This window comes from Dipteris shenzhenensis, chromosome 2, assembly GCF_047967505.1.
Source record: "Dipteris shenzhenensis isolate YYH24624 ecotype China chromosome 2, Dip_SZ_1.0, whole genome shotgun sequence".
NCBI classification, from domain to species: domain Eukaryota; kingdom Viridiplantae; phylum Streptophyta; class Polypodiopsida; order Gleicheniales; family Dipteridaceae; genus Dipteris; species Dipteris shenzhenensis.
In genome coordinates this window covers 51,355,966-51,371,709 of record NC_141597.1, presented here as the reverse complement: position 1 = coordinate 51,371,709, position 15,744 = coordinate 51,355,966, and positions in this window count along the sequence as shown.

Here is a 15,744-nt window from a genome sequence, read left to right as displayed (position 1 = left end):
TATCTCTCTTAGATGCATGTCTGCTATAGCAAATGTGTTGTATCGAATCAAAGATACTTCATTAAATACTACTAGCTAAAGATCTTTGAAGAGTTGTGATAGTTCTTGTAGTTTCTCGCTTGATAGGCTTGTGTATTGAGATGTCATAAGTGGTAGATGTAGTGCAGCATGGATTGTTGTGCCTTCAATGTTGAAAGCTGATTTTCTTGTGTAAGCAAGCAATAATATTTTGGGAAAGTCTATATTATTTGTTTCTTTGTGTGAGTAGGTGTGCAACAACGCTTGGACGATTGCAAGTAGCATGAATGTTTTTCCAGTTCCTACATTGCCTATTAGGAAAAGATGGAATGGTTTTGTCGGTGACGTTCTTTTCTTTAAAAGTATGTCATCAACAATTAGTTGTTGCTCCAAATTCAAAGACCTAAAGTTTTCATAGTAACAATCTTCAGTGTTTTTTTTACATGGTAGCAAAGTATTATGAAAATATTGTTTTTTTTTTTTAAGGATTGGGCATGTCTATTCCAATGTCGTATCCATCATTATTATTTTGGATAAGATTAGTGTATGATGATGTTGTAGTTGTGGAGTTGGTTGAGGTAACTTTTTTGTTATTTAAGATAAGCTTGTTGAACTTGTCTTTGTTGGGATCTATGATGTTTTTGTTGTTGTGGTACATATCATGCCAAGTACAAACAATCTCATCGAGAATTGGCTCAGTAGTGTGGAATGGGAAGTATAAGAGACATCTCTCTCTAGTAATTTTTTGGGTCTTTTGTTTGATTGTAGTTGTTGAATCATATAATTTTATTTTTTTTCCTTTTTTTTGCATTGTTTCCATTGATTGTGTAGTCACTGACAAAGCTTTCCAGACAAACATCATGAAGACCTTGTGATCAATGTAAGTACTTTGTAATGATGTCATTGAAAAATATATTCATGCTTTCTAGGTCTAGTTTTTGCAATTGCTCTCTGCGTTTAAGAAATAGGGTTATTTTGTCAGGAGGGTTAGTGTTAATATATTGAAATTGTCTACTTGAAGTGGAGAGTGGTAGTGATAGTGCCAAATACACTACTTGTTGAGAGCTTATGTGTTGTGTGTTCAATATTGCACTTCCAACTTTTCGTATGCGTTCATTAGAGGTAGCATTTGTGTTAATGCTTTGTGACAAAGCTTCCTTAACTGCTAATGTGGTTTCCTTGTCAATTTTAGTCATATAAGATGTACAATAAGCTATTGCTCCATGTGGTATCACTATAAATTGAACATCTATATTTGCTCCCCATAATTTTGATAGATGAGGGTTGAAGTTATTTGTGTGTATATATTTTGGTTCTCTTTTCAAGAAAAGAGTAGGTTGTGAAATAGATGCTCATAGATTGTTTATGTATTCATCCTGCATTAGGTTGATAGCTTGCAAGAATCCATGATCATCTAATGTTAATGTTGTATCTTGTGATAATGTAGAGTTAATGAGAGCTAGTTTTTTTTTAATGTCGTCACGATTTTCAGATTTTAATGGAAGCAAGACTTTTGTAGAGGACATGGAAGCGCGTGGAAATCCAAAATGACTTTTTCTTTCTCTTAAAGCATGTCTTACGATGCCTATGTGTTTGAATTTGTTGTAGTTCTATTGGAAGTTTCAAACTGTTTGTTGATATGTATCTTTTTGCAAATTGCTCAATTTTAGCATTCGAAGAAATTCCAAAGATGGGTGCATTTTCGACCCACAATAGTCCGTGATCGTGTTGGCTACCTCTATTTTGGAATTTCATAACGAAGAAGTCATTCAATTTTCCTAGAATGTTGTGGTCTTTTTTTATAACGTTTTTAAGGGCTTGGAATTTGTGCACATAGTATTGGGCTGTAGCGATGGGATCAAAGCGAAATAGATGTCCTATTTGAGCTTGTTGATTTATGTCCACGTTGGGTGTGGTATTTGTGTTTAGTTTTTGTATTGCTTCAATTAGAGGCTTCCATAGTTTTTCTGCTGTAGAAAGTGTAACAAAAAAGTTGGAGGCCCTAGTTGTCTTAGCATTGCAAAAAGATTTTTGTTGAGATAGTACTTATAGTCGACTGGCATTCGCAAGTGGGAGAAGTCTTGAAATCCAATGTTTGAATGAAGTAGCTTCTCGATTTTGGTATTGAGGAGAGCATCCTTTGCTTGAAGTGCAATTCCTTTTGTTTGGGCTTTACGCATTCAAACCCAAGATGATGATAGAACTTGTTTTACCAAAATTTTCATAGTTTTGAAGAATAGGTTTTCAATTGATAATGCAAACCGTCTGTTTGCATTTGTCAACTCCCACTTTGTAATCTGTTGATAGGATATGTGCTTTGGAAGGTTGTAATTATGTGGAGTACCAAAGAAATTTTTGGGAATGATAGTTCTTCACAATATTTATCTTTGAAAATGCTTAATGGTGAAAAACCTTTAGATGGTGCAACTTCAATAGTTTTGCCCTCAAAATCCACAACTTGTTGGCTTGTATAGATTCCATGGACTAATGTATCTGTAAGTAGTTCCTCTTCTATTTGGTCTTCTATGTTTTCTTCAATATTTTGTTTCACTTAAACAATTCGCACATGTTTTTCCCAAAGGTGGTTAATACAGATATTATTTTCTTTGTATAGTGGTGTCAATAACAACTCGTTCAATGCTAGCATTGTAAATATCGATGGTACGATACCACTAATATAATTATGTTTAAATGAGAGTTTATGCTTAAGTGCAACAGCAACTGTGTCATGGTCATTCAAGAACCTTGGCAACACTTGTGCTGCTCTGTCAACATCAGCAAAAACATTCACAACACTCCCATGTAATCCATATTGCCCTTCATAGGAAAGCTCTCGAATTTGTGCAAAAGGTATTCTGATTGATAAAAACCGTGCTTCAATATCATTGAGATCATTTGTGAATGTCTTTTTTCTACTGATTTGCATATTTTTGAAAGATAGAAAAGGAATCTTTCTTTGTTTAATATCTTTGTAGCAAAGTTTGCATACAAGATTGTTTGATGGTTGGAGGGCTAAATTTATCTCATTGGATTGGAGAAAAATTACTAAATCCGTTTTAAGTTTCTTTATCTTGCTCCGAAATTTAAGACAACAACAACATCTGCATGAAAAAGTGGGAGTGTCTAAGACTTTCTTGAAATATTGATCTTCATATGAAACATGTTTTCTCTTTCTCTTATGGCATAAAGCTTCTTTTCCAACTATTGAAGGTTGGATTAATGAAGCTGATATTTGTGCATTGTCGATAGGTTGGAGAATAAGTGCACGCACTTTATAAATTTTTCTAATGATTGACTCTTTTTTGTGTTTGACAACTTCATATTTGTCTGAGAACAAAAATGCTATTTCTCTCGCAGGAAGGCAAGGGTTTTGCCTAACAAGTTGTTGAATTTCATTATTTTCTTCAAATGACCATAATTCATAAGTACCTTTTCTATGTAAATGACTTAATGGGACAATTGTGCAAGGACTATGCATTTCATTTAAAAGCAACGTATATGTATTTGTTTTTTTGTTCTTGCCTATTGCCTTGTTTTTTGATAGTTTGTTTCCATTGTATGTGAATAAAGTAAAAGCAGGGCCGAATATTTTGTGGAAGCACTCAAGAATGTCGACAAGCAATGCCCAAGATGAGGCAGAATTAATAGAAAAATGTTCAACACTTTCAAGTGTGAAAAAGTCTTTTTTAATATTAGCAAACATGTGCCATGGAGTATTTGATGTTTGCCATGTCCTAGCAATGTTTTCATACATGGTGTTCACAAGTTGTTCATACAAAAGATTTGGAAAGAAATGTAGAAGACACATGAGAATATTTGTGTTATTTTGATTTGCCACAAAGAAAGTTGGTGTGTCACTCAAATTTTTTTGTTGAAGAAGTTCACTTAAGTTCATCTTTAAAATCTTTCAAATGAAAAGAATTAAGAAATACACTTTTTTAAAGGACAATTGCAACTATTTCAATTTCGATTAATACCAACATACACAAAAACAATGATGGAGACAAATTTATCAAGCTGAATTGCAATGAAATGTAATGTGATCATGCATTTGGTTCAAATGCAATTACAAATCTAGAGCTATTCACAGTGAAGCTCCCACTAGGTTTGGTTGTTTTGAGCTTGATGCGTGCGAACATCAAATCTTGATCATACAATTGTACAAATGGATAAGATAGACCAAGAACGATGTCAACATATTGGCCTCTAATGTGGACTAGTACTTGTTCGCCTCCACATTGCACAAAATCTCCTATGAGACAAGGAACCTCCTTGATACTTTGAGGGCCTTTGCATGTGAAGCAGTAAGGCTTAAGTGGGTCTCTACTAACTCAAGTTCCTCCGCAAGTCTCACAAATGTGCTCAGTTAAGTCAGCGTTGATATTAGTAAAGTGCAAAATACCAAACACCTACAAATTCCAAATGAGATGATGTTAGATGTAGTTTTCTTTTCAAACAAATTAGCAATGCAAGCTAAGAATAGTACCTTAGTTCCGTATCCCAACCTCCCCACTTGGCTAATAAAGGTAGCTTTTAAAGCATCCCTTGTTGAGCCCTCTGGAACTTTAGCTAGAATGGTGAAATAAAAAACACAAATAGTCCCTTTTGCCTTCAAGAAATTTCCCATCAATCTGATTCAATGTTTATAACTTCTTCAATGGGAACTTTAGGACTAGAGTCTATCTCTTGCGATCTCATCTCATGTTTCACTTTTCTAGAATTTCGATGCACATGAGACGTGATTATAGACCTAAACCTAAAATACTCTGGATGCTTGCAAACTAGTTTCTTCACTGTTAAGAAAGAAAAAACACAAGTACATTAAAAGTAATACAAACCAAATGAACTTAAGGCAAAATACAAAGATCATCACATACCTTGAGGGTAGGCCTCTTGGGCTACCTCTTGAAATGAATGCTTCAATGATTGGTGTGGGCTCTTTTTGATTGCTGAGTTTTTAAGCAAGTTCACTTTTAGGGGCTTGCTCAAGGAAGCCAATACAATAGGCATAGACTTTGGAGTGGGTGGGGATGTGCTCTTTCCCATGCAAGAGCATGCTGAAATAGCTAGCACAGCTGGATTTTTTTTTTTCAAAATAGTGTAATTGAAAAACGTTCTCTGTTATCTGAATGTTGCACAAACTAACTCTTTGTAAGCTCCCTCAAAAGACGAATACAGAAATAGCTGGCACAACTGGAAATTTTTTTTTTCAGAATAGTGTAATTGAAAAACGTTCTCTATTATCTAAACATTGCACAAACTAACTCTTTGTAAGCTCCCTCAAAACTAATGCAGAAATTAACTCTAAATTCTAAAAATTAGTTTTTCATGAGCAGGAAAGGCGGGGATGGGAGAGAAAGAATGGTATTTTCTACAGCTTATAGGATTAGAAGTATCCAACAGGCACACCATGAATCGAGCGATGAGGGCAAGGTACTGGAAGGCAACAAGAAATCATCGAGAGGTGGTGAGCACACGAGGGCCAAAGAAGATGCTAGTGGGGATGAAGAAGTACTAGTGTTAAAGATGGGGAGGGCACCGAAGGGGTAGAAACAAGGGATGAAGAGGTGACGATGATCAAACGAAAGTTGGAAGGAACCATGGTCCTTTTTTCCATCAAAAGGGTGAGAGGGAGCGGAATAAAGAGGGACAAAAATAAGAAGGTGAATAGATAGGATGAAGAGGAAGGGAGGTTGTAAAAGAGCAGGAGGTGAGAAGTCTTTCGTAGACATTAGGGAAAAAGGGAACTCATTTTGGGGCCCTGTAAGAAATTCACTATTTTTTGATTTATTTCTCTCCTAAAAGACCTCAAAAATAGTAAAATATGGAAACGTGGCTCAGATTTGTCAGTAAGGACTACAGAACTGTCAATTCAAAAAGGAATAAGATAATATTTTGTCTGACTAACACGATTTTGTATTAAATATCCTCTTAGATTTTTTTTTGTTTACCAAAGATTCCGCATCTCTTTGGCCGACGTGTGCAGGTCTTTCATTAAGAGTCCATCACTGAACTTAGTGATTGCAAGTTTTCAAAATATTCACATGGATACCGCCACACTTCCACGATTCATGTTACAAAACGACTATGAGATTGAAAAACAAACTTCGCAACCTGAGGAGCACAAAAAATGGCCGATACTAGTGAGTCACTATCTGAGAAGAAGCGATTACACCATCTTCACATCGACTTGGAAGAACAATATGCTCCAGCACAAAAAAGACGAAAGGATACAGTGCTGAATGCTCAACAGCGGGAAAATATGAGAAGAGAAGGGCTTCAACATATTGACTTATGGTGCGACGGAAGCATATATCCAAAATGTCAAGTAAAAAACTCTACACCTCCATTTGTCAATCCCACCACATTACTGAGGTTTGCCGGCGATGGACAAAATGGACTTCTTGGTTATATTTCAGCGCAATCTGCATTTGCGGAAACGTATAAAATGATGTACCTACAAGAAAAGGGGGCCAAGATGGAGGAGATAGCCATTCGTGCAAAATTGGAGCAGCAGTTGCAGAATGAAATCGAGGAGCATTCAAAGAGTAAAAAAGAATTGACAAGAGCAAGAAAGAAGAGAACCGTGCTTGGAGACAGACAACGTAGCAGGAAGATTAAAAACATTGCAAATTTGAAGGCTGGGACTGGTGGATGCAAGCGACGAATTCAGGAAGCAAGGTTAGATTGAAATTTATCATTTTGTATACTCAAAAAGGCTCTCTTCCAGACTATATCTATTTCGTTGATTGTCGCAAAATAAGAATGGAGGTGCTGAATAATATAGTCATATAATGTTGTTATTACAGGAAATTATTGGAGCCTACAAAAGAAAATATGGACCCGAAAATTCTTCCTGTTAAACAAATGAAAGGATTGCTTTCTTGCGATGTAGCAAAAGGTTTGATTGAGGGAAAAAAATACAAAACAGTCAAACGCAATGTTGTAGAGGACTTTGTATCCAATAATCAAGTTGATGGCACTATAATCCAAGAGGCTCTTGATGTTAGTGGAGTTAGCAGGAAGGGATATAGTTCGATTTTTCATGCGATATCCTCAACTGTGAAAGATCAAAGGATTAAACGAGTTTTACTGCCAAATCCAGCAACCGTGTGGAGGATAAGAGGTCATTTGAATGAAAGTATAGATGAATTTATTGGGCAGTATATCCATATTGAAGAAATATTTCATGGTGTTAAAGGAACCACTGTGTATGATCCTTGGAACAATATATTTTTAGATCTGCAACAACTTCAAAAAAGAATGGTCGAGTTTTATGGAATAACATTTGAGGAGTGCAAAGGCATTTTGAAATTTGTTATCAAACTGGATGAGTGTGAGGTTGTAAAGGAAAAGAAAATGGAAAGAGTTACTATTACATTGATGAATGGAGCGATTGATACATCATTGACTGAAGCGAGTTCGAAGTATTTTAGTGTGCAGTCAGAGAAACACATATGGTGGTTAGGCTCGTTCCAGGTATGATCATGGGCTGTTTTATACTTGATTTTGGTCATTGTTTTCAAATCTGATATAGTAATACTTTTGTTTTCTATAATCTCGCAGGTGAAGACCGAAGACCATGAAACACTAGATTGGGTGTTTCATCACACGGAAATACCAACAATAATCAAAAGACAAGTGCAAGGCGAGAATCTCCATGTTGCAGGAAAAGGTGATTTTCAAGTAGAGTGGCACATGGCCGGGGATCTTAAAACACTTAAGTGCATGTATAACATTAGTAAAGGAGGCAACTCAAAGTCTCCTTGTCTTTACTACAAAGAATCAGCTCAAGTAATGGATTCAAAATGGTGGAAGAGAGCACCTAATAGAGATAAAGTTGACCCTGACTTCAAGGCCATTCTGGACATTCCACTATGTAATGTTCACATCTGCACATTGCATGGTCTATGTCGAATTATTGAGAAATTGGTATTTTTATATATTGGATTTGCTTGGAAACTCCGTCCCGAAAAAAATAGAAAGGATGCTCTTCAAGCATTGGAAAAAGTGTTATCCGATATAGGTCTGCATGGAGGAGATGTTCGAATCACAAAGGATTTTAAAAAGTCTACCAATGGCAAGGAGGTACCAATCAAGCCCTCTATTGGTGGTGTTAAGGCAAGAAGATTCTTGTCTCGACCCAAACACAGTAAGCAAGTAAGGCAAGGTAGAGCAGTTTCAAAGATTAATTATGGATTGTGGAAGCAAGTCCATAATGCTGTGAAAGATCATGAGGCAGATGGGGAAGCACGAAATAGGAAGGCAGAGGTGTGGAGGTCTCTTGATCAACTCTTCATGTTCTGTGACAAAGTAACATGGACAAAGAGTGATTACAAGAACTTTGAGGAGGCAATTAAACATTTTGGGAAGTCAATGAAAGACGCGTGGACAGCCTGCAATATAACTCACTACATGGTAAGGTTCTGTCTTTTTTTTTTACTTAAGTGTGATCCTCTTTTTTTTATTACTTACTATGCATTCTTATGTCTTACAGCATATCATATACAACCACCTTCCCTATTTTGTCAAAAAGTATGGATGCCCAGCTATTTGGTCTACCCAAGGCATGGAGAAGTCTCACTACATGGCACGTAATGCATTTTTTAGACACACACAACACTATGGAGGGAGTCAGAAGGCGAATAGTCTGAAGGAAGTCTTCCAATGGTTTTACCGAGGCATACTACAAAGGCTGCATGCTAAAAGAAAAGTTGCTAGCTCCAAAATCAAGCTTGCTTTTCTTCTAGCCCAAAAGCAAAGACGAAGACAAGCTCTAGACAATTCAATTGCAGCAGAGAGACATAGACAGTGGAGGGAATCGAAGATATTTAGAAACCATAAATGGACAAGTAAACATGAATAGGACTCATTTGTAACTTATTGGGGTTATGTCCACATGTTTTCAAACTCATTCAATAGAAATTTTTTTAGTGGAACAAGTGACTCTTGGTGTTATGCATGAAAAAAATTTCAATGTGAAACATATGATCTGAACTTAATACAATTTGTTTACAATTTCAATATATTGTTCATTTAATATTTAACGACACCACTCTATGTAAATGTACAAATCATTTCATCATCAACTTATTAATCATTTATACAAGATCATACCAGATATACAAATCAGTTCAAATTTAATATAATGTTTGTGCTATATTCGATGACTAAATCCTATTTCTCCCAGGGCCTGTTCATCGGAACTCTCTTTTTGATCTTGATTGGAGTCTTTTTCTTCTTTATTGGCTTGATGTCGACTGTCTCTTTATCCTTTTCTTCAGCTCTCTCCACCTGTTCCTCTTCTTGGACTGTGTGGCCTGATGCGATCATGGGTGGCTCTCGAAACCTTACAAGCTGGTGTTTTCCATAGCCCTCCAGATATTTGGGGTCCTTAACACCACATGCTAATGCATAAGAAGTGTAAGACAAAAAGTAAGCGGCCCTAGAGGCCTGCTTATTCACATAATCTCCAAATATATCTATGGCAGACAACCTCTCTATCAAAATGATCTTTTCCTTTTGCCATGAAAGAGCATGTCCACCTAAAGCCCTGGACAAACATTTTAGGAAGTAAACAATGGCTTCTCCATTGTTGCTCAACTGCCTATGGTAAATCAAGATCTTGGCACTGCCTAGATCATGAATATAATGAGCTAGGCCTGACATTTTGTGAAACCCAACCTGCCTGCTTCCACTTGATCTCTGGAGGAATGTGTCATCCTCAATTTGTAGCTGCAACATATCAAAGGATTGGAGTGAGACAATACACAACCTACAAAACTAAATTTAAGTAGAAGTCAAAGTATATGATTTGAAGTACCTTCTCATTTTCATCAGCAACAAGCAGTTCATCTTTCCAAAGATTTATCCCTCTCCCTTCTTGTACAGCCTCTTCTCTAGTCTTTTCTGTGTATAGAGCTGAGAGATTCATAGCTTCCTGTGTGAGCTGGAAGGCAGCTTCATCTGGCTCTTGGAACTTTTCAGCCTCTTTGAAACAAAATGAAAGGGCCTCTACAGGATCAAACATTGTTTCCAAAGCCAGAAGTGATTGGTCATCCTCTATGCCAACCTCCTTGTCAAGCCTTGAAGCCTGGGCAATAAGGGAAATGGCATAGTCCTCCCTCAAATCAAACATACACTCTATATCATGGAGGAAAACATAATCCTTTCCACCAATCAACACACCTGGAAGCATGGGCACTGCATAGTTGCTGCTCTGAACATCAAAATCTTCAACTGGCTCTGCTCCCCTCAGAGTTTTATTCCTCAGTTGAACAAGGTCAAGAGCAGCCACTTGCAGCCCCTCATCCTGAAGGTTGATATCTTCTTCTTGCTCTGCCATTTCAGAGCCCAAAGAAACATCCTCCTTTTCAGAAGCTTCAGATGTGTCTTCTTCTTCTGTTTCCTGCCCTTGTTCATCCAAAGACTCCTGACTGAAGACAATGTACATGAGAAATGCCATGCTCTCCTCCAGCACTCTGCACTTTCTGGTGTGCAAAGTACAGTTGAATTTATAGTGATCAGGCAGGCTGTCAAATCTTCTGCTCACATGGTACCTCAGCCTGTCATTGGAGACAATATGATTAATGTGCACAAAAACCTTTTCACCTCCCACAATTCTTCCTGCCTCTGTCAGTTCTTTGAAGGCATCCCAATAGTCTGAAAGAAAATCTTTGTGTTGCTCCAGTACAGAGCTCATTGAGAACTCCATGTTGAATATACTGTGGTATAAATGGAAGTTACTCTGAGCCTTGCATTTGTGAAGAAACTCAAATAGGAGCAAATCTGGAGAACTGTCCTCTTCTGGTTCCATTTGTTTTTTGATGGAAGAATCAGCACTCTGCTCTAGCCTCTTCTTTTTGCCTGTTCAAAAACTTATATACTATAAATTCTATATGCTGACATATGCAATCAGTGAATGCATTGTATATCACCAGATAATTCCTTCATGACATCTCATCACTCACCTGGTGATTGCTGAGGTTTTATTATAGCAGCAGAAAAGTCCAGCTTCCTCTTGAAAGGTGGGGCCTGGGAAACAGCTGTTCCAAAACAAAAACATTTCTCATCATCAAGGAAGATCTCCACAGGGCTAAAGGTAGCAAATTAATAGGTAGAAGTGAGAAACAAATAATACACAGGAATTTGCAGCAAAATGCGATATGGGCTGTTTAGAGAATTGTAAACCACTCTCCTCGCATTTTGTTGCAAATTCTCAAATTCTGGTCATGTGCATGTCAAATCAAGAACTTGGTTCATCTCAGTGATTCCTGGACACTATGATCTCACATGCAAGAGAAATAATGGAATGAGTGATACTATTCATGAGGAATGTGTCAACAACAGGAATTTGCAGCAAAATGCGATATGGGCTGTTTAGAGAACTATAAACCACTCTCCTCGCATTTTGTTGCAAATTCTCAAGTTCTGTTCATGTGCATGTCAAATCAAGCACTTGCTTCATTTCAGTGATTCCTGGACACTATGCTCTCATATGCAAGAGAAAAAATGGAATGAATGAAAATTTTCATGAGCAAGGAGTCCACAACAGGAATTTGCAGCAAAATGCGATATGGGCTGTTTAGAGAATTCCAAACCACTCTCCTCGCATTTTGTTGCAAATTTCTTGTTTCTGTTCATATCAACCTACAATCTAATTTTTGGGTGATTTACCACATTGTGGAAGAAGGATTGTGGAAGAAGGATGGAGCTGAGTGAAGACATTGGGACATAAAAAATCCAATGGATGGAAGAAATAAATGTTGAAAAACATTGAAACCAAACTAGAACTCTGACCTTTTTTTTCCTTTTCCATGCTGATTGAGTTGCACTGGTAAATCTCCTGCTCTTTCTCTAGCTTGAACCTTGCACTCTAGGTAACCTGGAGATCTGGCAGTACTGTCTTCAGGCAGGCTGCAATCTGGATGGAGTGTGCTGGGCAGGAAAGAATCAGAGAGAAAGGATCAGGAGAGAGTCGTGGCAGGGATGAGAGATTGGAATCCAGGGGAGGGAAAAGTGGTTGTGGTATTCATGATGAAATAATGAATGGCACAAGTTCCAAGGAATAAAGTGTACTTTCACACGTGCCAGATTTCAAACTCCAAGAGATCTGGGTCCCATCCACACGTGTGAAAAACGACTAGATTCCACACGTGTGGGATTTAGTGATTCTTTAATTCATTTTGCACTTCTTTGTGGTATCCTGTTTTAGAACTCTTGCCCTCCAGTCTCTGCCCTCTTGCCTCCCTACCTCCATACTCTGCAGCATCAGCATCTTGTCCAGCAGCACAGAATCATCCTCAGCACAGATTACTCCTCAGCAGCACAGCACATCCATAGATAGACTCCAGGTCAGGAACAATGGGTTCTCCCCTTAGTCTCTGCAATCTTTTTGCCTAAAATAGAAAAAAAACATACTGTATGGAAATGCATAGACTCAAACCAAGACAAAGAAATCACTGTAGGAAAGCAGATCTTCAAGTGTGATATTTGCATGTGATCTTCTTGCCTAACCTCCATTCATACTGTATTTGGTTGGAGAAACATAGAAATCACTGTAGGAGTGCACCAGCATGTCATTTAGAAAATTTGCAGCAAAATGCGATGTGGACCTGTTTGAAATTCCAAACTGCTCATATCGCATTTTATTGCAAATTTCTCTATTTGGCTTCTTCCACCCCTGTGATTGCCTTCTCTTTGTGAGAACATGTTCTGGTTTTTTGACTTCCATAGCTGTAGTCTTCTTGCATAAACTCCATTCATACTGTATTTGGCTGGAGAGACAAAGAAATCACTGTAGAAGTTCACCAGCATGTCATTTCAGAAATTTGCAGCAAAATGCGATGTGGACCTGTTTGAAATTCCAAACTGCTCATATCGCATTTTATTGCAAATTTGTCTATTTGGCTTCTTCCACCTCTGTAATTGCCTTTTCTTAATGAGAACATGTCTGGTTTTGTGACTCCCCTTAGCCTCTGCAATCTTCTTGCCTAAAATAGAAAAATTACATCCTGTATGGAAATGCATAGGCTCAAACCAAGACAGAGAAATCACTGAAGGAATGCAGATCTTCAAGTGTGATATTTGCATGTGATCTTCTTGAATGACCTCCATTCATACTATATTTGGTTGGAGAAACATAGAAATCACTGTAGGAGTGCACCAGCATTTCATTTAAAAAATTTGCAGCAAAATGCGATGTGGACCTGTTTGAAATTCCAAACTGCTCATATCGCATTTTATTGCAAATTTCTCTATTTGGCTTCTACCACCCCTGTGATTGCCTTTTCTTTGTAAAAACATGTTCTTCATGTCTTTGATCTCTTTCCAATCCTTTGTATGCAGTTTTTCAGAGTGATGGCAAGAACCAAATCAACTGCAAGGCAAGTTGGCAAAGGACCAGGTCTTGCAGCAACAGCAGCTGGGACAGGTTCCAAGAAGTTTAGTGTTCCTCCAAAGGGAAGAGCTTCACATGGCAGGAAGGGTAAGGCAATGAGCTTGCTCAAGCAAAAGGCCAAAAGATTGAATAAGGGTGCAGGTGTGCTTAGGGAAATAAGGAGGCAACAGAAAGCCATAGGTTTTGCAATACCCAAAGCACCCTTTCAAAGACTGGTGAGAGAAATTTGTGACAGTTGGAACCTTGGGTTCAGGTGGAATAGAACTGCCATTCTTTCCTTGCAGGAAATGGCAGAGGATTACCTGGAGAAATATTTTGAGGATGCAATGCTTGTAGCAGCCCATGCTCACAGGGTGACTTTGATGGCCAAAGATTTCAACACTTTGTCCAGAGTGAGATGGAGATATGACAAGCTGGTTCATCCTGTGGAATGGCAGGACATCAAAATGAGAGATATACTGCTAATTCCACCTACAAGGAAGGTCAAGGTTGATGAGGTAAAGGTTGTTGAGGTAACACACTCAAAGAACACCAGAGGGAAGGCTGCTTATGAGGACTCACTGAAGCAGCAAGTAAAAGAAACAAAATCTGTGATAGATGTGGAAACTGGAAAGAAGGAGCTACACATACATAGAAGGTTGAAGGAGCTGGATGTAGTTGTACATATTGAGGATGAAGTTTCAGTCAATGATTTTGATTTGACAAAACAATGCTTAGCAGCATTGGCTAACAAGAATGAGTATTGCTCAGATACTATCATTCTTGCAATGCTCTAGTAAGTGTCTTTAGATTTTACATTTTTTGCAAATCAATCCTCCTTGTAACTCTTTTATAACCTACCCTAATTATGTTCTGATCCTATGCAGCATGATGAGAAGCTGGCTTCATCCCTCTGTACAACATACAGTCCATATTGTTGATCCAGCCATTTCTTCTAGATTAAGAGATGCAAAAGAGACTCCCATGAGTATTTCCAGCTGGTTCAAACACTGCAATTTTGAAGTAATTGACATTTTGCTACTTCCATATCATAGCAGGTATGTGGGTGACTACTTCTTTTAAGATTCTTCTTTAATATTGGGAACTCTTGTAGCCTTTCATTTGCTTATGCTTTTTTCCTTATGCAGTGACCACTGGAGTTTTGTGTCTATTGACATCCAGCAGAAGCAGTGCTTTCTATTCAACTCTCTAAAAAACACACACAGAGAGCTGAAATTGTAAGTACTGTGTGTGCTTTCTGAACTCAAAACTTCATTATTTTGATACCATACTAACTAAATTATACATATTGCAGTTGTATTAGAAGGCTATTAGATGCATTGGATCATTGTCCTCCAAATGTCTCTCTGTTGGATTCAATAGAGCCATTAAGTCTACAGGTAAAAGGTCTATTAAATGCTATGTCTTTGAACTTATTGAATAATTTTGTTTTGTGCTGATGCTCACAGTTTCTAACATTTTTTTCTAACTGTACAGACACCACAACAAAATGATTCAAGTAGTTGTGGATGGAGGGTGCTGATCAATGCAAAATATATACTTTCAAGCTACTTTGAAAAGGAACAGCCAGATCTGGTAAGGAAAAATACTTTTCATTTAGCTTGAATATAATTCATAATGATACAAAGTGTTCTAAATTATCCTCTGCCATTGCAGATGAAAGAGGATAGCTTCAGCCCCAACTATGTACATAATTTTAGAGCTCATACAATTTTGAGGTTTTTGAGCTATGCCTCCCCCAAACCTATTGTAGCAGCTACTGTGGAGCTGGGTGAAAGCTCTAAAGTACAAGAAGGTGTCATACACCTTGATCCCACATATGAAGCACCTGATGTTGAGGACCAGAAGCCACAGGAGCAATCACAGAGTGCTGAGGAGGAGCAGACACAGGAGCAAAGACCTGCTGTTGATGTTGAGGAGAAGGTGGAGAAGCAGCAAAGAGAGGCTTCTGGGGCAGTGGAGGAGACAGGATGGAGCACGGACAGGATGGAGCAGCAGAGAGAAGATCCTCCAGAAAATGTAGAGCAGCCTCTGGATGAAACTGTACATAAATAGAAAATGGATGTTAGAAATATGTTCTACAGATTCAGCTAAACAATTCTGTACAAAATCTTACTTGATTGAATACAAAACCTTTCTTTATGGAGTATGTGTGATCTCAATTTTAAAATTTTCTATGTCTTTGCATTTAACTGAGCTCTCTCTTCTTCTGAGTAACTGCAAAAAAGCAATATGAATTAGAGTGGTAAATTAAACTAATAGCAATGCTTATAGAGACTAGGATAAATCAGATGGTGTACCTTTCTGTTCTTGTAGATAAATAAAAA